Source organism: Scyliorhinus canicula, chromosome 7, assembly GCF_902713615.1.
Source record: "Scyliorhinus canicula chromosome 7, sScyCan1.1, whole genome shotgun sequence".
Lineage (NCBI taxonomy): Eukaryota > Metazoa > Chordata > Chondrichthyes > Carcharhiniformes > Scyliorhinidae > Scyliorhinus > Scyliorhinus canicula.
This window is the reverse complement of record NC_052152.1, coordinates 110,838,805-110,860,267: the sequence shown is the minus strand read 5'-3', so window position 1 is coordinate 110,860,267 and position 21,463 is coordinate 110,838,805. Positions and strand designations below refer to the sequence as shown.

Genomic DNA, 21,463 nt, shown 5'->3' with positions numbered 1-21,463 from the left:
CCACGATAGTCCAGCGTTACCGGTTTAATACCGCTGAGAGGACCCCTGGAGAATCCCTTGCTGACTTTCTATCCAGGCTACGCAGGAATGTGGAGTACTGTGACTATGGTGAGACCTTGTCAGAAATGTTACGCGACTATTTGGTTTGCAGTATTAACAATGCGGCCACCCAGAGAAAGTTGTTAGCTGAGCCAACATTGACTTTTCAACAGGCCATTCAAATAGTATTGTCCCGAGAGAGCGCAGAACGGGGAGTGCAGGAACTACAGGGAATGGAGGTGCATGCCTTGGGGCGCAACCCCTTCCGTCCGAAAATGTCCCCCGCTACCTGCGTTGGGCGAGGCAACGTCTGGATCGATGCCAGTGGCCGTCGGACATTCCTCCCCGAAGGGAGCCTTCTCCAGAACCATGGAGCCATGCCCGTGTCAGACTTGTAGGTGCCGACCCCATCACGGACGCCAGTACTGGGGGCGCCAGAGGCACCGTCGTTCCGACAGAAACTGGGGCCAGCCCAGGGGCTGTACCTTCCATTTGGATGAACCTGCGGCGACTACTCCCGAAGGCGTGGAGATGGAGGACGATTGCCTGCAGCTGCATTGTGTGGCAGTTCCCTGTGTGGCCCCCATTAAGGTGACAGTACGGGTCAATGGTCACCCGCTTGAGATGGAGTTGCACACTGGCGCAGCGGTCTCCGTGATCGCCCAGAGGACATTCGACCGCATCAAGCAGGGTATACAGACCCTTTCATTAACCGACACACAGGCCAGGTTGGCCACCTATACAGGGGAACCATTGGACATTGCAGGAACTACGATGACCCCTGTTGTTTATGGATGCCAGGAGGGGCGTTTCCCACTTATCGTGGTGCGCGGCCATGGGCCCAGCCTGTTGGGTCGGGACTGGTTGCGCCATTTGTGGTTGCAGTGACAGCACATCCTCCAAACAGTTTCTGGAGGGTTGACTGAGGTGCTAGGACGGTATCCAGATGTATTCCAGCCCGGTTTGGGGAAAATAAAAGGGGCCGTAGCCCATATCCCAGTCGAACCAGGAGCCACGCCGCGCTATTTCCGGGCGCGCTCGGTGCCTTACGCCTTGCTCGAGAAGGTAGAAGGGGAGCTCACTCGTTTGGAGACATTGGGTATTATCAGGCCCATCCGTTTCGCTGACTGGGCAGCACTAATTGTACCTGTAATGAAGCCAGATGCCACAGTTCGCTTGTGCGGCGACTATAAACTTACAGTGAATACGGCTTCCCAGCTCGACCGATATCCAATGCCTCGCATAGAGGACCTCTACGCAAAGCTTGCAGGCGGACTCTCGTTCACAAAATTAGATATGAGTCATGCCTTCCTACAATTGGAGCTGGACTCTGCCTCCCGGCCATATGTAACGATTAATACACACTGAGGCCTGTATAAATATACACGGGTGCCCTTTGGGGTATCCTCTGCCTGTGTTATTTTTCAACACGTCATGGAGTGCATTTTGATAGGTTTACCACGTGTCGCTGTCTACTTAGACGACGTTTTGATTACAGAGACGTCGGAGCAGGAACATTTGGAGTCTGTCCTTAGACGCTTTTCGGAGACTGGAGTCCGTTTACGTCGCACAAAGTGCGTCTTTCATCGGAGGTGTGATGGAAGCTGCCGGGGTCAGCAGAAGTTAGCTGGCTCACGGGAGTGCTACGGAGGGAGTAGCGCGGCTGGGAGGGGTCCTGGCCTGGGGGGGGGGGGGGGGGGGGGGGCTGCTGAAATGGCCAGGAAGGAGCTGGAGTATGCAGGGGGGCCGGGGTGGGGTTTGCCGCCGTGGGGAACGGGCCGAGCGGGGGGCGCTGGCCTGGGGCGGGCAGGGGACGGGTTAAGGCTAGTCGGCAGGGGAGGGGGGCAGGGAGCCCTCTGATCCGGCTGATAACTTGGAATGTGAGGGGGCTGAATGGGCTGGTCAAATGGGCCCGGGTGTTTACGCACCTGAAGGGGCTGAAGGTGGACGTGGCTATGCTCCAGGAGACACACCTGAAGGTGGCGGACCAGGTTAGACTGAGGAAGGGATGGGTAGGCCAGGTGTTTCATTCGGGGCTGGATGCAAAAAATCGGGGGGTGGCCATTCTGGTGGGAAAAAGGGTGTCGTTTGAGGCGTCAACGGTGGTGGCTGACAGTGGAGGGAGGTATGTGATGGTGAGCGGCAAGTTGCAAGGGGAGCGTGTGGTGCTGGTGAATGTCTATGCCCCAAATTGGGACGATGCGGGTTTTATGTGGCGCATGTTGGGCCGCATTCTGGATCTAGAGACGGGGGCCTGATACTGGGGGGGGGGGGGGGGGGGGGGGGGGGACTTTAACCAGTGCTGGATCCCCCATTGGATAGATCCATGTCCAGGACGGGCAGGAGGCCCACGGCGGCTAAGGTGTTGAGGGGGTTTATGGACCAGATGGGAGGGGTGGATCCTTGGAGGTTCGCGCGGCCGAGGGCCAGGGAGTATTCATTTTTTTCCCGGATCTATTTTTGTCCTGAGCAGGGGGCTGATTTCGAGGGTGGAGGATGCCGAGTATTCGGCCATAGTCATTTCGGACCATGCCGCGCACTGGGTAGACCTTGAATGGGGGAGGAGAGGGACCAGCGCCCGCTCTAGTGCTTGGAGGTTGGACTGCTGGCGGGCGGGTTCGGGGGTGTATCAAGAGGTACTTAGAGGCCAATGATAATGAGGAGGTCCGGGTGGGGATGGTTTGGGAGGCATTGAAGGCGGTGATTAGAGGGGAGTTGATTTCCATCCGAGCCCATAGGGAGAGGGGAGAGCAAAGAGAGAGGGAGAGGTTGGTGGGGGAGATGGTGAGGGTGGACAGGAGATACGCGGAGGCTCCGGAGGAGGGACTGTTGAGGGAGTGACGTAACCTTCAGGCCAAGCTGGTCTTGCTGGCCACCGGAAAGGCGGAAGCTCAGTGGAGGAAGGCACAGGGAGTGGTGTGCGAATATGGGGAGAAGGCGAGTAGGATGTTGGCGCATCAGTTACGTAAGCGAGAAGCGGCCAGGGAGATTGGTGGAGTGACGGATAGGGGAGGCAATGTGGTGCGAAGGGGGTGGACATTAATGGGGTCTTCAGGGACTTTTATGGGGAATTGTACCGGTCCAAGCCCCCGGTGGAGGGTGGTTGGGTGGGGGGGGGGGGGGGGGTGGGGAGAGGAATGGGGCGCTTTTTGGATAGTCTGAGATTTCCGAAGGTGGAGGAGGGACAGGTGGAGGGGCTGGGGGCGCCGATGGAGCTGGTCAAAGGGATAGGCAGCATGCAGTCGGGGAAGGCGCCGGGGCCGGATGGGTTTCCGGTCGAATTTTACAAAATGTATGCAGACCTGTTGGGCCCCCTGTTGGTTAGGACCTTTAATGAGGCAAGGGAGGGGGGGGGGGGCTTTGCCCCCCCGGCTATGTCACGGGCGCTGATTTCCTTGATCCTTAAACGGGACAAGGACCCCCTGCAGTGTGGATCATATAGGCCGATCTCGTTGTTAAATGTGGATGCCAAGCTGTTGGCGAAGATCTTGGCCACAAGGATAGAGGACTGTGTGCCGGGGGTCATTCATGAGGACCAGACGGGGTTTGTGAAGGGAAGGCAGCTGAACACCAATATACGTAGGCTTCTGAATGTTATAATGATGCTGGCGGTAGAAGGAGAGGCGGAGATAGTGGTAGCATTAGACGCAGAGAAGGCCTTTGATAGGGCTGAGTGGGGGTACTTGTGGGAGGTGCTGGAAAGGTTTGGGTTCGGGAAGAGGTTTGTCAGTTGGGTGAGGCTGTTATATGAGGCCCCGATGGCGAGCGTAGCCACAAATAGGAGGAGATCGGAAGTACTTTCGATTGTACCGGGGGACGAGACAGGGGTGTCCCCTGTCCCCCTTGCTCTTTGCGTTGGCAATTGAGCCCCTGACCATGGCGTTGAGGGAGTCGAGGAATTGGAGGGTTCTGGTGCGGGGTGGGGAGGAGCACCGAGTGTCACTTTACGCAGATGACTTGTTGCTATATGTGGCGGACCCAGTGGGGGGGAATGCCGGAGGTGATGAAGATTCTTAGGGAATTTGGGAGCTTTTCAGGGTACAAGCTCAACCTGGGTAAGAGTGAGCTGTTCGTTGTGCACCTGGGGAATCAAGAGGAGGGGATTGGTAGGCTCCCGCTGACAAGGGCAGGGAGGAGCTTTCGGTACCTGGGAGTCCAGGTGGCTAGGAGCTGGGTGGCCCTTCACAAGCTTAACCTCACTAGGCTGGTGGAGCAAATGGAGGAGGAGTTTAAAAGATGGGACAGGTTGCCGCTGTCGCTGGCGGACAGGGTGCAGTCCGTCAAGATGACGGTGCTCCCAAGGTTTTTGTTCCTGTTCCAGTGTCTCCCCATCCTTATCCCGAAGGCCTTTTTTAGGAGGGTCAACAGGAGTATTACGGGGTTTGTATGGGCGCATGGGACTCCGAGGTGAGAAGGGTGTTTTTGGAGCGGGGCAGGGATGTGGTGGGGGGGGGGGGGGGGGGGGGGGGGGGGGGCTGGCGCTGCCCAACCTCTGTGGGTACTACTGGGCTGCCAATGCAGCGATGGTGCGTAAGTGGGTAATGGATGGGGCAGGGGCAGCATGGAAGAGGATGGCGTCCTGCGTGGACACGAGCCTGGAGGCGCTGGTAACGGTGCCGTTGCCACTCCCTCCAACGAGGTATACCACGAACCCGGTGGTGGCGGCTACCCTCAAAATTTGGGGGCAATGGAGATGGCATTGGTGGAGGTGGGGGGCTCGATGGAGTCCCCGATACGGGGGAACCACCGGTTTGTTCCAGGGAGCATCGATGGCGGGTTTCTGGGCTGGCACAGGGTAGCTATTAGGAGGTTGAGGGACCTGTTTGTGGATGGGAGGTTTGCGAGCCTGGGTGAGTTAGAGGGGAAGTTTGGGCTCCCCCCGACATGTTTAGGTACATGCAGGTTAGGGCGTTTGCCAGGCGGCAGGTGGAGGGGTTCCCTCTGCTGCCCCCACGTGGGGTACGGGACAGGGTGCTCTCGGCGATGTGGGTTGGAGGAGGGAGGATTTTGGACGTGTACCACGTCATGCAGGAGATGGATGAGGCTTAAGTGGAGGAGCTGAAGGGTAAATGGGAGGAGGAGCTGGGTGAGGAGATTGAGGAGGGGACGTGGGCGGATGCCCTGGAGAGTGAATTCCTCCTCTTCCTGTGTGAGGCTTAGCCTCATACAGTTCAAGGTGCTGCACAGGGCCCACATGACCGGGACGAGGATGTGTAGGTTTTTCGGGGGCGAAGACAGGTGTGCTAGGTGCTCGGGGAGCCCAGCGAACCACGCCCATATGTTCTGGGCATGCTCAGCGCTGGGGGAGTTTTGGAAGGGGGTAGCAAGGATGGTGGCGAGGGTGGTGGGATCCAGGGTCAAGCCAGGCCGGGGACTCGCAATTTTTGGGGTTGCAGTGGAGCCGGGAGTGCAGGGGGCGAAAGAGGCCGGTGTTCTGGCCTTTGCATCCCTAGTAGCCCGGCGGAGGATCTTGCTTCAATGGAAGGATGCGAGGCCCCCAAGCGTGGAGGCCTGGATCTCGGATATGGCGGGGTTCATCAAATTGGAGAAGGTGAAATTTGCCCTGAGGGGATCAGTACAGGGGTTCTTTAGGCGGTGGCAGCCTTTCCTGGACTTCCTGGCACAACGGTAGGAAAATAGGCCGGCAGCAGCAGCACCCGGGGGATGGGGTGGGGGGGGGGGTGAGGGAGGGAGAGAGAGGAGGGGAGAGGAGGGGAGAGGGGAGGGGGGGGGAGTTTGTTTCGGGGGAAGGGAGAAATGTGTTTATGTGTTTATTGAATATGCCGGGTGTTTATCTATTTCTTCTTTTTGTAGTTATGTGGGGTGGGGGGGGGGGGGGGGTTGGTTTTGGGGGTTAGTGTGTTTTTCTTTTTGTTGTTGTTAATACTGTTTTCTTGTTGTTATTTTCTGTTTTTGATATGTTTTTGAAAATCTCAATAAAAAAATTTTTTTAAAAAAAAGTGCGTCTTTCAGGCGAAGGACGTCGTCTACCTGGGTGGACCGCGAAGGTTTGCGCCCTGTCGCAGAGAAGGTGCGCGTAATTCAACAGGCCTCGCCCCGACTGACACTTCGCATCCTCGTTTTTTTCTCGGCCTTGTAAACTATTACGGGAAGTTCCTCCCCAATCTGGCAACTACTCTGGCCCTGTTGCACCTTCTGTTAAAGAAGAATCACACCTGGGTTTGGGGTCAGCCGCAAGAAACTACATTCCGGTGGGTAAAACAACAATTGTCATCGTCTGGGTTACTAACCCACTATGATCTTGGAAAGCCTTTGCTTGTCACATGTGATGCATCCCCGTATGGTATTGGGGCCGTCCTGTCCCACAAGATGGAGAACGGGGCCGAGCGGCCGATAGCTTTCGCCTCCCACACATTGACTGCAGCGAAAAGAAGTATGCGCAGATCAAGAAGGAGGGCCTGGCAATGGTCTTTGCGGTGAAACGCTTTCACCAGTACGTGTATGGCCGCCACTTCACTATTGTGACTGATCATAACGCACGGATCTAGCACTGGGCTTTGTTGCTCGCTGCCTACGTGTATTCTCTGGAGCACAAACCAGGAACACAGATAGCGAATGCCGATGCACTGAGCCAATTGCCTTTATTGACCGGCCCCATGTCGACACCCATGACACCCATTTGTGGGCAGCACGGTAGCATGGTGGTTAGCATAAATGCTTCACAGCTCCAGGGTCCCAGGTTCGATTCCCGGCTGGGTCACTGTCTGTGCGGAGTCTGCACGTCCTCCCCGTGTGTGCGTTGGTTTCCTCCGGGTGCTCCGGTTTCCTCCCACAGTCCAAAGATGTGCGGGTTAGGTGGATTGGCCATGCTAAATTGCCCGTAGTGTCCTAAAAAGTAAGGTTAAGGGGGGGGGGGGGGGTTGTTGGGTTACAGGTATAGGGTGGATACGTGGGTTTGAGTAGGGTGATCATTGCTCGGCACAACATCGAGGGCCGAAGGGCCTGTTCTGCGCTGTACTGTTCTATGTTCTATGACCGGTGAGGTGGTTGCAACCCTAAATTTTATGGACTCCTTGCCTGTCACGGCATCACAGATCTGTGAGTGGACCCAGACAGAGCCAGTCCTGTCAAAGGTTCGGCACATAGTCCTGTATGGTGGGCAGCATAGACAGCTCCCAGGCGAGTTGCGGGCATTTTCCTCCAAGCTGTCAGAATTTAGCGTGGAAGACGGCATCCTTTTGTGGGGGACGTATGTGATTGTCCCGGAAAAAGTACAGGAGCTGATACTAAAGGACTTGCTCAATGGGTATCTGGGTGTGACCAAAATGAAAATGTTGGCCCGGAGTTATGTCTGGTGGCCAGGCCTCGACACTGACATTGAGAAGGTGGCCCAAAGCTGCTCCATTTGCCAGGAGCATCAGACATTTCCGCCGGCTGCGCCCCTACATCACTGGGAATGGCCAGGGCGGCCTTGGGTGCGCTTGCATGCGGATTTCGCCGGCCCTTTTCAAGGATCCATGTTCCTTCTATTAATCGATGCCCAGTCTAAATGGTTAGAGGTGCATAAGATGGTAGGCACAACGTCCTGCACAACAATTGAGAAGATGCGTTTGTCTTTCAGTACGCATGGCCTTCCTGAGGTGCTGGTCACGGACAACGGCACTCCATTCACAAGTGAGGAGTTTGCGAGGTTCATTTTTTTTTCTAAAAATAAATTTAGAGTGCCCAATTTTTTCCAATTAAGGGGCAATTTAGCATGGCCAATCCACCTATCCTGCACATCTTTTGGGTTGTGGGGGTGAAACCCACGCAAACACGGGAGAATGTGCAAACTCCACACAGACAGTGACCCAGGTCTGGGATTCGAACCCGGGTCCTCAGCGCCGTAGGCAGCAATGCTAACCACTGTGCCACCGTGCTGCCCTTTTGCGAGGTTCATGAAGATGAATGTCATACGCCATATCCGCACTGCCCCTTACCACCCGGCTTCAAATGGGTTGGCGGAGCGCGTAGTGCAGACATTCAAACCGAGGCCTAAAGAAGCAGTCTTCCGGGTCGATGGACACGAGACTGGCTCGGTTTTTGTTTTCATATAGGACCACCCCACATGCAGTGACTGGGGTAGCTCCCGCGGAACTCCTAATGGGCTGGAGACTTCGCACCTGCCTTAGCATGGTTTTCCCGGACATTGGCGCAAAAGTACACCGCACACAAGAACGGCAGGGACATGGTTTTTCTCGGCATCGGCCGATTCAGCAGTTTGTGCCCGGTGACCCAGTGTCCGTTCGGAATTTTGCTGGTGGTGCCCAGTGGGTCCCCGGCGTAATCTTTCGCCAAATGGGCCCTATCTCTTACCAGGTGCAAGCCGAGGGTCGTCTCCAGCGCAAGCATGTAGACCACGTTCGGTCTGGAAGACCATCCCTTCCAAAAATTTCCCGCCCCAGAGCTAATTTCTACAGCCACAGAGACCAGGGACAGTGGAAAGTATTCCTCACAATCTTCCTCTGGTGCCTCACTCAAAGCCTGCGCAGGTCATTGCAGAACCACGTGGAGATAAAGACGCCCGTGGAGATAGAGAAGCCGCGATAACGGAGGCAGCGGACTCTGACTCCGAGATGGAGACACAGGACGCTTCAGGGTAGCAATCCTCGGGCCCACGGGCCGTGAATGTACAACCGTTACACTGTTCATCATGGAAGCGCCGTTCTCCCTCTCGTTACACGCCGCCCGATCCAGCGCCTCGTGTCCGGCCTGCGGCACAACGAGTCCGATGCCCTCCTTCGCCGGGGTCTTTGGTGGATTCCTTGGACTTTGGGGGGGGGGAGGGATGTTATAACCTGCCTGCTTACCACTGGCTGGGGAATAATGGCAATCCCACAATCCTTTGGGAGTATGAGCTTCCCCAATGAAGGGGGCGGAGAAATCATTGGCAGATTCCCTGCATAAATAAAGCTGGCCAGTTTGGAACCGGCCACAGGAGAGTGAGCAGCAAGGGAGCTGCTGCTGCCGCCGCTGCCGCTGCCGCTGCCGCTGCCGTTGCCGCTGCCGTTGCCGTTGCCGTTGCCGTGGCTGCTGTGGCGGCTGCTGTGGCGGCGTTATTGTAAATAAATGTTATTTCTTTTTATCCTTCAACTCGTGCTGGATTCTTCGTGGCCCTCACAAAATCAACATAATCTGTTTTTCTGATAGTCATATGCTGGTGATTCAGAGATTGATGTAAATTCAACGTTGGAAATACAGGTTGATGAATTTGTATTTTTAAAAGGTCTCGCCTATTTTGTTGAATTAATACACCCTCTGCAGTTTTGATTATGAGCATGGTGCTGTTTGTCTGATTAATGTGGCAGTTTGAGACCATCCACCTTCTGGATGTCGAATTTTAACAATATCATCTGTTGTTAGTGGTTTCAGTGGTTTTGGATGCAGATCATAATAATCTTGTTGCGTTGTTGTTCCATCTTATTGAGTACACACAATTGATCTGGATTGTTAATTTGTATCTTTGGTTGCCTTGTTCTTCACGATTGAAAAGCATTTGAGCCGGAGATAGCCCTGAGTTTAATGGTGAGGGTCGATATGAAAGTAAAGCCAAGTGAATATCTGATTGTGAATCACTTGCCTTGCTTATTAATTGCTTTACAATGTGCACACCTTTCTCTACTTTCCCATTTGACTGAGGAAAGTGCGGACTCAAGGTGATGTGGTTGAAATCATATCTTTTTAATAATTCTGTCCAGTTCCAGCTTGCGAAGCAGGGACCATTATCTGACATAATGGTTTGCAGAATGTCATGTCTGGCAAAAATGTCAATTCAAGCTTTGATCACTGACATGGAAGTGGGATCTGGAAGTCTCATCACTTGAGGAAAGTTGTAGTCTATGATGAGAACATAGTCTTTTCCTTTAGCATGGAACAAGTCAATGCCTACTTTTGTCCACGGTGACGTAGCTATGAGTTGCTGCTGGAGTGTTTCCTTACATTGTGCCGGTTGATGTCATTGACACGTTGAACACATTACTATCATGTCGGTTATCTCTTTATTTATTATAGGCCAATATACAGCTTGTTGTGCTCTTCTTTTGTACTTAATTCCGAGTTGTCCCTCTTGAATCTTGCTGAGCATTTCTGACCTGAGAGTTAGTGGAATGTGATTTAGTAATTTCTTAGTAGCAATCCATCCACTACAGTTAGTTCTGCTTGTATGTTTTAGAACTGAGGACAGTGTCCTTCTGGCCAACCATGCTGGTGATGATGTATTACTCTGAGCAAGGTTGCATCTTTTTGTATTCGCTTCAAGGATTTCATCATGTATTTGCTTCAACTTTTTGTCAGATGCAGGTAGATTTTCTTTGTACAACTGCAGTTGAGCTTTTATATCGTAAATGGACTCAGGAGGTAAGTTTTCAGTATTGATGGATCAAAGTAGTGTGTCTGCTATGATGAGGTCATTTCCAAGAGTGTAGATTAATGTAAAATCATACCTCCTCAACTTCATCATCATTCTTTGCAGGCGAGGTGTCATATCATATCATTGAGCTTTGTCTCTATGATATTGACTAGTGGTCTATGATCTGTCTCCATGATGAATGTAGATAACCCATACACATAGTCATGAAACTTTGTGATGCCTGTGATCAGTCCAAGATACTCTTTTACAATTTGTGCATGCCTGCACTCTGTGGCGGTCATCATTCTGGACGCTACAGGAACCCAGTTTGTTTGATTGTCTTGTTGAAGTAAAACTGCACCAATTCCATCTTGATTGGTGTTGATCGAGATCTTTGTGGGTTGGTTGGGTCAAAAAAATGTAAACTTGGAGCTGTCATCAATTGCTGCTTGAAGTCCACCTATTCTTCCTGGTGCTGTGGAGTCCACTCAAAATCAGTATTTCATGATCAAGTTTCGTAGAGCTGACGACCTTGTTGATGAGTTTGAAATGAATTTCCCTCGGAAATGAATGAATCCAAGAAATTGAAGCACAGCTTTTTTATCTTTTGGCTGTTGCATATTCTGTATTGCAGATATTTTTTCATCACCTGGCCTGATACCTTGAACTGAAATTGTAGCACCCAAGAAATTCAAAGATGAACGTGCACTTGGACTGGTTGAGTTTCAGTCCATATTGGTGTATTCTATGAAAACCTTTTCTTAATTCTGGCAATATGTTCTTCTTCTGTAGTTGACCAAATGATAGTGTCATCTACACATACTCTGACACCTTCAAAATTTTCTGTCACCTGCTCCATGATTCGGTGAAAAATCTCTTGGGCTGAGATGATCCCGAAAGGCATTTGATTAAAACAATTAATAGCGTCCAAATGGCGTGTTGAACGTACAGAGTAGTTTGCTGGAATCGTCTAGCTCCATCTGCCAGAAACCTCGTGAAGCGTCGAGTTTGGTAACAATGCGAGTGTTTGCCATCTCACAAGTTATCTCCTCTCGCTTGGGGATAGGGTAGTGTTCCCTACGGATGTTCTTGTTTAGACCTTTGGGATCAATATAGATTCTGAAATCACCTGAAGGTTTCTTGACACAGACCAATAAACTGACCCAGCCAGTCGGTTGCGTGACTCTGGAGATGATTCCTTGAGACTGTAATCATTGTAATTCTACTTTTAGTCTTTTATGCAGAGGAGCTGGTACTCTTCTTGGCAGATGTATGACGGGTTCTGCATCCTTCTTGAGCAAAGGTTTGCATTGATATGGCAATGAACCCATACTTCGAGCTGCTGGATGTCATCGTCCAGTCGTGATGTGTCTTTGATATTTATGAAGATTGTTTGGACAAGCAGCAGGTCCCAGCAGGCTTGAGCGCCTAGCAGCAAAGATTTGTGATTTTGAGGGCAGCACGGTGGCATAGTGGTTAGCATTTGTGCCTCATGGCGCTGAGGTCCCAGGTTCGATCCCGGCTCCGGGTCACGTCTGTGTTGAGTTTGCACATTCCCCCGTGTTTGCGTGGGTTTCGCCCCCACAACCCAAAGATGTGCAAGGTAGGTGGATTGGCCACGCTAAATTGCCCCTTAATTGGCAAAAATGAATTGGGTACGCTAAATTTATTTTTAAAAAATCAAAAACAAATCCATGATTCTGAAATTAAGTACTTTCTTATTGACTACTTTCAAATGGCATGATCCTTCTGAAGCAATCTGGTTACAATTGTAGTCTTAACTTGCATACAGTAAGTACCATCTCATAATCTCCTTGGATTGATGCAAAATCTTTGCTAGTCATCAAGTTTTCTGAAGCACCCGTGTCAAGTTTGAATAGTATTGCACAATTATTCACTTGCACTGTCGTGGTCCATTCACTGTTGGAGTCAATGTAATTTATTTGCTGAGGAGCCTTTGTTGTTGATTGAAGTTCCTGCACTGTACCTATGATTCCACCAAAGAACGTATTCACCAGGGAATAATAGTCCTCTTCAACTGAAAAATTCTTGTTGGAATTGTGGTTCTCCATGTTATCAATGCTGTGAATATTGATATGTTGTTGTTTCTGTGATGCATTCTGATATATCGCCGTTGACTTGCATTGAGAAGCAAAATGGTTGAGTTTGGAGCACTTTAAACATCTTTTGCCTTGTGCAGGGCATTTCCCCTTTAAGTGGGCGTTACCACATTGGCAGCACGTCATGACGTCGTATCTCTGATGCATGATACACATTCGCTCATGCACAGACTTCTCCTGTTCAGCCTCGCATTTCTGAACGAACTGCACAAGTCTTGAGCTGGAGTGGGCGCGCACACGATAGCTGCCGTCCTGAACGTGCATCTTTGCTGCCTGCAAAGCCATTTTAACATTCTCAGCCTCATGGAGGACTTCTGTGCCCTTTTCCTGGTGATAAAATTCCAAATATTGATTTCTGCTTTGTTCATGAATGCGAAATACATTTTTCGATCATGATTTTGTCATGCCAAACACAGCTAACGGTGGTGCACAGGGCACACCTAACCAGAACACCAATGAGCGGGTTTTTCCCGGAGGTGGAGGACAAGTACGAACGGTGCCAGGGAGGCCCGGAAACAACACCCAATGTTCTGGTCTTGGCCCATGCTCGTTGAGTACTGGACACTTTTTCCGAGGTGATGTCAAGGTTGTGTGGGTGAGGATGGAGCCATGTCCACAAGTGGCGGCCTTCAGTGTTTCAGAGCAGCCACAGCTGTTTATGAGGAGAGGGGTAGACGCCATAGCCTTTGCCTCGCTTGTCACCCACCGAAGACTCCTGCTCAGATGGTGATCAGCAGTGTCACCCTAGACTGCTGTCCAACCTGGCAAATTTTCTCAAATTAAAAAAATAAATGGGCAGCACGGTGGCGCAGTGGTTAGCATCACTGTCTCACGGCGCCGAGGTCCCAGGTTCAATCTTGGCTCTGGGTCACTGACCGTGTGGAGTTTGCACATTCTCCCCGTGTTTGCGTGGGTTTGGCCCCCACAACCCAAAGATGTGCAGGGTAGGTGGATTGGCCACGCTAAATTGCCTCTTAATTGGAAAAAACTAACTGGGTACTCTAAATTTAAAAAGAAAATTAGATAAATAAAATACACCATACAGGGATCGGAGGAAGGCTTCCACAGCACATGGAGGCTATTCATCAGCCTGTTCCAAAACGTGTTCGTGACCAGCAACCAATAAACAAAGGAGGAGGGAGGGGGTGGAAGACGCCAAGGAATACACGGGGCAGCAGGACAGGGGAGTCTGAAGGGATAATGGGCGAAGGTACACATGGGGGCGACCACAGCAGCAAACCTGAAGCGCACACACCCCCCCCCCCCCCCCCCATGTACATTTGCATCCCAGGGGCTGCAGGGGCGTAAATAAGAAAGTGCGGTTGTGACAACCAGTTCTAAGGGGCTCAAAACAGGGGCCCTCCATTCGTGTACATAGTCCATTTGCACAATTTCATAAAAGTTTGTCTGTCCCTCAATATTTCCATTTGTATGCCCATTTTGTAGATTCCCATTTTTCTTTATTTTTAGTTCTATGTGTTATCCATAACAAATGTCACTGTAAATAATTGTAAAAACATTTTTTTTTTAAATGCTAGAAACTAAATATATTCATATTTAGGAACCTATTGTCTGCAAGAAAAAGAAACATGACCCACCAAGCAACTTTGTTAAATCAAACGAAAGCATGGTGGGTAATAGTTCTCTGATATCGTTTCATGGCAATGCCTCCAGCAAACAGAATTGACTTGCCAACCCTTGTCTCATGCAATATAAAATGTTGTTCCTTTTGAAGTTTGGTATTCGTGAAAATCTGTCCTGATGAGTACAAGATGAAAAGATTCAACAGCATGTCTCTTTTTCCAACAATTCATGTTCTGTGCCACCAAGCTTTTTGTCAAGTATAATCTGATCTATGATATGCACTTGAACAAACTTGGTTTAATAAGACATCCAAATGACAGCACCGCTGACAACGCAGCTCTGAAGTGTCAGCATCGATCACATCCTGAATGTCTCAGCGTGGGACTTGAGCCTGTGAACTTCAGACCCAAAGTGCTTCCAAATTAGCCTGTTTGGCACTTTAACCAAGCGATATTTTGGGCACTTGGTTCACATCAGGAACTAGAGTACAAGGCAACTGATGTGCAATTAAAAACATTTTTTTAATAAAGTACATTTTAGTATCCTTTTTTTTTCCCAATTAAGGGGCAATTTAATGTGGCCAATTCACCTACCCTGCACATCTTTTTTGGGTTGTGGGGATGAGACCCAGGCAGACACTGGGAGAATATACAAACTCCACACCGATAGTGACCCGGGGCCGGGACCTAAACCAAGTTCTCGGCGCCATGTGGCAGCAATGCTAATCACTACGTGACTATGCTGCCCCTGATTTGCAATTCTTATGGTAAAGCCACACTGAAGCAGTCTGGGAAGAGTATCCTGCACTCGGAAGCACAGTGAAGCAGTCTGGGAAGAGTATACTGCACTCGGAAGCACAGTGAAGCAGTCTGGGAAGTGTGTCCTGCAGTCAGCATCACAGTAAAGCAAGTCTGGGAAGAGTATCCTGCAGTCAGCATCACAGTGAAGCCTGGGAAGAAGGCCTTGCAGTAGCACAGTGGGCTAAACAGCTGGCTTGTAAATCAGAAGAAGGCCAGCAATGCGGGTTCAATTCTTGTACCAGCCTCGCCAAGCAGGTGCCGGAATGTGGCGACTAGGGGATTTTCATATTAACTTCATTTGAAGCCTACTTGTGACAATAAGCGATTTTCATTCATTTCAGTCAGCATCACAGTGAAGCAGTCTGGGAAGAGTATCCTGCAGTCAGCATCTCAGTGAAAGAGCCGGGGAAGTGTGTCCTGCAGTCAGCATCACAGTGAAGCAGTGTGGAAGTGTTATGCAGTCAGCATCACAGTGAAGCAGCCAGGGAAGAGTATCCTGCAGTCAGCATCACAGTGAAGCAGCCAGGGAAGAGTATCCTGCAGTCAGCATCACAGTGAAGCAGTCTGGGACGAGTATCTTATAGTCAACAACACAGTCAAGCAGTCTGGGAAGTGCGTCCTGCAGTCAGTGTCACAGTGAAGCAGTTTGGGAAGTGAGTCCTACAGTCAGCGTCACAGTCAAGCAGTCTGGGAAGAATATCCTGCAGTCCGCATCAAAGTGAAGCAGCCTGGGAAGTCTGTCCTACATTCCGCATCAAAATGAAGCAGTCTGGGAAGTGTGTCCTGCAGTCCGCATCAAAGTGAAGCAGTCTGGGAAGTGCGTTCTGCAGTCAGCATCACAGTGAAGCAGCCTGGGAAGTGCGTCCTGAAGTCAGTATCACAGTGAAGCAGTCTGGGAAGTGTGTCCTGCAGTCAGCATCACAGTGAAGCAGCCTGGGAAGAGTATCCTGCAGTCAGCATCACAGTAAAGCAGCCTGAGAAGTGTGTCCTGCTGTCAGCATCACAGTGAAGCAGTCTGGGAAGTGTGTCGTGCAGTCAGCATAACAGTGAAGCAAGTCTGGGAAGAATATCCTGCAGTCAGCATCACAGTGAAGCAGCCTGGGAAGTGAGTTCTGCAGTCAGCATCACAGTGAAGCAGCCTGGGAAGAATATCCTGCAGTCAGCATCACAGTGAAGCAGCCTGGGAAGTGTGTTCTGCAGTCAGCATCACAGTGAAGCAGCCTGGGAAGTGTGTCCTGCAGTCAGCATCACAGTGAAGCAGCCTGGGAAGAATATCCTGCAGTCAGCATAACAGTGAAGCAGCCTGGGACGTGTGTTCTGCAGTCAGCATCGCAGTGAAGCAGTCTGGGAAGAATATCCTGCAGTCAGCATCAGAGTGAAGCAGTCTGGGAAGTGTGTTCTGCAGTCAGCATCAGAGTGAAGCAGCCTGGGACGTGTGTTCTGCAGTCAGCATCACAGTGAAGCAGCCTGGGAAGAATATCCTGCAGTCAGCATCACAGTGAAGCAGACTGGGAAGTGTGTTCTGCAGTCAGCATCACAGTGAAGCAGCCTGGGACGTGTGTTCTGCAGTCAGCATTACAGTGAAGCAGCCTGGGAAGAATATCCTGCAGTCAGCATAACAGTGAAGCAAGTCTGGGAAGAATATCCTGCAGTCAGCATCACAGTGAAACAGCCTGGGAAGTGTGTTCTGCAGTCAGCATCATAGTGATGCAGCCTGGGAAGTGTGTCCTGCAGTCAGCATCACAGTGAAGCAGCCTGGGAAGTGTGTCCTGCAGTCAGCATCACAGTGAAGCAGCCTGGGAAGTGTGCCCTGCAGTCAGCGTCACAGTGAATCAGTCAGGGAAGTCTGTCCTACAGTCAGGATAACAGTGAAGCAAGTCTGGGAAGAATATCCTGCAGTCATTATCACAGTGAAGCAGTTTGGGAAGTGTGTTCTGCAGTCAGCATCACAGTGAATCAGCCTGGGAAGTGTGTCCTGCAGTCAGCATCATAGTGAAGCAGTCTGGGAAGTGTGTCCTGCAGTCAGCATCACAGTGAAGCAGTCTGGGAAGTCTGTCCTACAGTCAGCGTCACAGTGAAGGAGTCTGGGAAGTGTGCTCTGCAGTCAGCATCACAGTGAAGCAGTCTGGGAAGAGTATCCTGTGGTAAGTATCAAAGTGAAACAGCCTGGGAAGTGTGCCCTGCAGTCAGCATCACAGTGAAGCAGTCTGGGAAGAGTATCCTGTGGTCAGTATCAAAGTGAAACAGCCTGGGAAGTGTGTCCTGCAGTCAGTATTAAAGTGAAGAAACCTGGGAAGTCTGTCCTACAGTCCGCATCAAAGTGAAGCAGCCTGGGAAGTGTGTCCTCCAGTCCGCATCACAGTGAAGCAGTCTGGAAATGTGCCCTGCAGTCAGCATCACAGTGAAGCAGCCTGGGAAGTGTGTTCAGCAGTCACATCACAGTGAAGCAGCCTGGGAAGAGTATCCTGTGGTCAGGATAAAAGTGAAACAGTCTGGGAAGTGTGTCCTGCAGTCAGCATCGAAGTGAAGCAGTCTGGGAAGTGTGTTCTGCAGTCAGCATCGAAGTGAAGCAGTCTGGGAAGTGTGTCCTGCAGTCAGTATCAAAGCGAAGAAACCTGGGAAGTGTGTCCTACAGTCAGCATCGAAGTGAAGCAGTCTGGGAAGTGTGTCCTGCAGTCAGTATCAAAGTGAAGAAACCTGGGAAGTGTGTCCTACAGTCAGTATCAAAGTGAAGAAACCTGGGAAGTCTGTCCTACAATCCGCATCAAAGTGAAGCAGCCTGCGAAGTGTGTTCTGCAGTCAGCATCACAGTGAAGCAGTCTGGGAAGTGTGTCCTGCAGTCAGCATCACAGTGAAGCAGTCTGGGAAGAATATCCTGCAGTCAGCATCACAGTGAAGCAGCCTGGGAAGTGTGTCCTGCAGTCAGCATCATAGTGAAGCAGCCTGGAAGTGTGCCCTGCAGTCAGCATCACAGAGAATCAGTCTGGGAAGTCTGTCCTACAGTCAGCATAACAGTGAAGCAAGTCTGGGAAGAATATCCTGCAGTCATCATCACAGTGAAGCAGTCTGGGAAGTGTGTTCTGCAGTCAGCATCACAGTGAAGCAGCCTGGGACGTGTGTTCTGCAGTCAGCATCACAGTGATGCAGCCTGGGAAGAATATCCTGCAGTCAGCATAACAGTGAATCAAGTCTGGGAAGAATATCCTGCAGTCAGCATCACAGTGAAGCAGCCTGGGAAGTGTGTTCTGCAGTCAGCATCACAGTGAAGCAGCCTGGGAAGTGTGTCCTACAGTCAGTGTCACAGTGAAAGAGTCTGGGAAGTGTGCCCTGCGGTCAGCATCACAGTGAAGCAGTCTGGGAAGATTATCCTGTGGTCAGTATCAAAGTGAAACAGCCTGGGAAGTGTGTCCTGCAGTCGGTATTAAAGTGAAGAAACCTGGGAAGTCTGTCCTACAGTCCGCATCAAAGTGAAGCAGCCTGGGAAGTGTGCCCTACAGTCCGCATCACAGTGAAGCAGTCTGGAAATGTGCCCTGCAGTCATCATCACAGTGAAGCAGTCTGGGAAGAGTTGTCTGCAGTCAGTATCACAGTGAAGCAGCCTGGGAAGTGTGTCCTGCAGTCAGCATCACAGTGAAGCAGCCTGGGAAGTGTGTTCTGCAGTCACATCACAGTGAAGCAGTCTGGGAAGAGTATCCTGTGGTCAGGATCAAAGTGAAACAGCCTGGGAAGTGTGTCCTGCAGTCAGCATCGAAGTGAAGCAGTCTGGGAAGTGTGTTCTGCAGTCAGCATCGAAGTGAAGCAGTCTGGGAAGTGTGTCCTGCAGTCAGTATCAAAGTGAAGAAACCTGGGAAGTGTGTCCTACAGTCAGTATCAAAGTGAAGAAACCTGGGAAGTCTGTCCTACAATCCGCATCAAAGTGAAGCAGCCTGCGAAGTGTGTTCTGCAGTCAGCATCACAGTGAAGCAGTCTGGGAAGTGTGTCCTGCAGTCAGCATCACAGTGAAGCAGTCTGGGAAGTGTATCCTGCAGTACGCATCAAAGTGAAGCAGTCTGGGAAGAGCTGCTTGAGAAACAATTCTACAGCGGCATCAGAGGAAAGACGTAAGCTGATTGGTTGGAGAGTAACTGATATTAGGAACTGTGTCTAAACAGCTGAAACTTAAATAACTGAAAATGACAACAGTTAGGGAATGAAGCCGGGAGTATAATAATATTTATCGTTATTGCCACAAGTAGGTTTACATTAACACCGCAATGAAGTTACTAGTCACCACATTCCGGCGCCTGTTTGGGTACACAGAGGGAGAATTCAGAATGTCCAAATTACCTAACAGCACGTCTTTCAGGACTTGTGGGAGGAACCCACGCAGACACGGGGAGAACGTGCAGACTCGCACAGACAGAATCTGGGACCCTTGTGCTGTGAAGCAACAGTGCTAACCACTGTGCTACTGTGGTTTCTAAAGGAGAAGTGAATCTGAAAGCAGAACCAGGAAATTGAAAGAGCTGATTGGGTGAGTACATTTATATATTCTATAATATCACAGAGGAGAGAAGAAGGGCCCCCTGGTTAATATTAATTAATACGAGTTAATATTATTTTATTTTAAAGGGTAAGTTATGGCTGTGGACTCCAAGCTGTGATCTGCTCTTATTGCTCCATGTGGAAGATCAGGAACGCTTCCAGTTCCCAGGACCAGCATGTGTGCAGGAAGTGTCTCCAGCTGCAGCTCCTGGAAGCCCAAGTTTTGGGGCACCATGCTCCATTTACGAGGTCATGGATAATGGGCAGCACGGTAGCTCAGTGGTTAGCACAGTTGCTTCACAGTTCCAGGATTCCAAGTTCGATTCCCTGCTTGGGTCATGTCTGTGTGGAGTCTGAACGCTCTCCCCGTGTCTGGATGGGTTTCCTCCGGGTGCTCCGATTTCCTCCCACAGTCGAAAGATGTGCAGGTTAGGCGGATTGTCCATGTTAAATTGCCCTTCGTGTCCAAAAAAAAGGTTAGTTGGGGTTACTGGGTTGCGGGGATAGGGTGGCGGCGTGGGCTTAAGTGGGGTGCTCTTTCCAGGGCCAGTGCAGACTCGATGGGCTGAATGTCCTTCTTCTACACTGTAGATTCTATGATTCTATGATAGCATGCATAGAGACGTGGTCACACCGCAGGCTCAGACTCCACAGGCAGAAAGGAAACGGGTGACCACCAGGCAAAGCAAGAGAGCTAGGCAGGCAGTGCTGGAATCTCCTGTGGCCATTGCCCTGCAAAACTGATATACCACTTTGGATACTGTTGAGGGGAATGACCTCTCGGGGGGGGGGGGGGGGGGGGGGGGAAGCAGTAACAGCCAAATTTGTTGCACCATGGTTGGTTCTGCTGCAGTGGGGAGGAGTAAAAAGTGTGGGAATACAATAGTTATAAGGGATTCAATTGTGAGGGCATTTCTGTGGACATAAGTGAGACTCCAGGATGGTATGTTGCCTCCCTTGTGCTAGGTTTTAGGGTGGCTCGGAGTGGTCGTAGTACATTCTGGAGGAGGATGAGAAACAGCCAGTGGCCAGTGTACACATTGGTACTAGCAGCATAGATGAAGTCCTAAAAGCAAAATATAGGGAGTTGGGAAGTAAGTTGAAAAGTAGGACCTCAAAGTTAGTAATCTCAGAATCACCACCAATGCCACATGCTAGTCAGAGTAGAAATAGCAGGATATATCAGATGATTACGTGAACTGAACCCCATGTCTGGGTGGGTCTCAACTCCACAACCGAAAAAGATGTGCAGGGTAGGTGAATTGGCCACACTAAATTGACCCTTAATTGGAAAAACAGAACTGGGTACTGTAAATCTATTTTTAAAAATAGGTGACTGAAGAAATGGTGTGAGGGGGGAAGGTTTCGGATACCTGGGGCATTCGGACCAGTTCTTGGGGAGGTGGAACCTGTATAAACTGGACTGGTTATACCGGAATTGATGTCCTCGGAATGGGGGTACTTGCTAGACCAGTTGAGGAAGGTTTGGGATGGGAACCTATGTAAGGATTCAGAGCAGGAGGGAATCACGAACAAGAGAAAAAGACGGCAAAGAAAATAAGAAAAGTGATAGGTAGAGAAATCAAGGGCCACAATCAGATAAGGACACTATAAAATAGTAGGGATTGAACAAGGAACATTAAAAGGACTAACATTAAGGTTTTGTATCTCAGAACATTCGAAACAAAATGGAGGAATTAGTTGTGCAGAAAAATGTAAAAGGGTGTGATAGATTGGGGATTACAAAGTCATGGCTCCAACATGACCAAGGATGGGAACTAAACATTGAGGGAAATTCAGTTTTTAGGACAGACAGACAGAAAGGATAAGGTGGTGGGTTGCATTGTTGATTAAAGAAAATATTGATACAATATTGGGGAAATATGTTAGCACAGACAATGTGGAATCTCTGAGTCGAGTTAAGAAACACCAAGGGGCAAAAAAACATTTATAGGGAAGGTATACAGACCACCAAACTGAAGTTGTAATGTTGGGAATAGCATTAGACATGAAATAAGAGATGCTGTGATAAAGGAACATCTGTGATT

At 50.3% G+C, this 21,463-nt stretch overlaps 1 protein-coding gene across 5 annotated transcripts in view; it reads right to left on the bottom strand.

The window, feature by feature from the left end:
* Positions 1-21,463, bottom strand: part of rubcnl (rubicon like autophagy enhancer) — a 143,442-nt gene that overhangs the window by 78,020 nt on the left and 43,959 nt on the right. The window lies entirely within an intron of this gene.